General features: G+C 33.5%; 1 pseudogene; it reads right to left on the reverse strand.

The window, feature by feature from the left end:
- Nucleotides 1-427: 427 nt before the first annotated feature.
- LOC129463841 (pre-mRNA-splicing factor SPF27-like) lies at nucleotides 428-1,099 on the reverse strand (annotated as a pseudogene).
- Nucleotides 1,100-1,948: the final 849 nt, after the last annotated feature.

Consider the following 1,948-nt stretch of genomic DNA (forward strand, 5'->3'; position numbering starts at 1 on the left):
TTTGCCAAGAGCCTTACAAAAGTAATATATGTAGAATTTTGTGTGTCTGTTTAGAAGTATCTCTTTATTAGACAAAGACATAAACTAAAAGTTTCCAAATTCCTGTACATGTTGAAAGGTTTAAATAAAGATTCTTGGATACAAAATATGGTCTACACAGCTCAAAGTTAATTCAGTGACATAATATTATGCTAAAGTTATACTTATTTTGAATGACTAGAATTTTTTGTTAATGGTTATAAAAATACCACCAACCTAGATATTTTTATTTTGCTAAGATAGAATAGAATTACTACAACAGTCCACACATTCTAAACATTTAAACATCAATGGTTTCTGGAAGATGCTGTTGTCCTTCATAGTTTGGAGAAAGTTCAGATGGCTTTGGTGAAAGCCAAACTTTTCTTCCACCCACAAAGCTGTCTTTTCAGAAATCTTGCTGGATGTTTTCTTTGTTTGCCTCTCCATATTGCTACTTAATTTGATGGTTTTCATTTTCTAGTTGAACAATGGTCCAATAGTCTGTTCAGTCTTGTAATTCTTACTGATCAGGGATATCCAATTTGATTCGATTTCTCTTGATTTAGTTCCAGCTGTGAGTTGCATGTCCTTTTGCTGCTAGTTTAAATCTTGAATAAGTTTTTTTAACTTCTGAAGCGCTTCTTTCTGTGTGTGTTCAATCATATGAACTAGATTTTCATTATATACCTTGCAGGCATTACATCCACACTGTGACATTAGGTCTAGATTCTCGATTCAAATTGCTTAATGCTCTAGCTGGGCCATAGAATTGTTTACGCATTCTTGCCATGCAGTAATGTCATTTTTCTGACTGGAGGAAGGGACTGGAAGCTCAGATCATTTCATATGGAGCGATTCAATTGGCTGTCGAGGGGCCAATCTTTCAAATCCATTTTTCATTATGTCTTCAAAAGCAGAATAATCCAAGGTGTCAGGCAGTTCAGGTAGTTCTTAGTAGTTCAGTGTCTGTGAGTGTCCTCTTCCACAAGCACTGTACACCAGGGGTTTCATAACCTTGATAAAAATACAGCAGCACATCCACCACAACCTCTCTGGCCACCAAACCCATGAGCATCATTTTGGAGACCTTAGGTTTCTATCCATTATTTTGATACACTATTGATACAGATAGCTAATATTTTATTTTTGATATTCATATCTGTAATAACAAATTAAATAGGCTTGTGATTTTCTTCAAGTGCTCTTGCCTGGTTTTGAGATCATATTTATAGCCTTATAAAATGAAATGGGCAGGCTTTCATGGTCTCTCTAGTTTCTGGTGCAATTTAGATAAGTCTTATAGATTTCTTGAAAATTTGGTAAAACTTATCTATAAACCTTCTGGATTTGAGGTTTTTTTTATTTTTATTTTTTATTCTTCTTTTTTTATGAAGGAAGTCTTTTATTACTACTTATATTTCTTTATGTTCATTGTTCTGATCAAGTCTCTATTCTACTTTTTTAGATATTTCATATTTTTTTAGATAGTTCATCTTTTAACCTAGGTTTTTAAATTTGCTAACAGTTGTTAATAATACCCCTTTAGCATTTTAATGTATTGTGTTTGTACTTATTTATGTTATTTCATTTTGAATTTATCTTTCCCACTCAAAATAAATTTATTTTATTAAATTTTCCAAAGAACCACATTTTGGTTTTTGTTAAGCTCTTTCTCTCTCTCTCTCCTATATTGTTATATATATATTGTATATATATATATATATATATACTTTTTTTTTTCTCCCTTGTGTCCCAGACTGGAGTGCAGTGGTGTGATCTTCGCTCACTGCAACCTCTGCCTTCCAGGTTCAAGCAATTCTCCTGCCTTAGCCTCCTGAGTAGCTGGGATTACAGGCACCTGCTGCCATGCCTGGCTACTTTTTTTGTATTTTTAGTAGAGATGGAGTCTCACCATGTTGGCCAGGCT

This window comes from Symphalangus syndactylus, chromosome 15, assembly GCF_028878055.3.
Source record: "Symphalangus syndactylus isolate Jambi chromosome 15, NHGRI_mSymSyn1-v2.1_pri, whole genome shotgun sequence".
NCBI lineage: Eukaryota > Metazoa > Chordata > Mammalia > Primates > Hylobatidae > Symphalangus > Symphalangus syndactylus.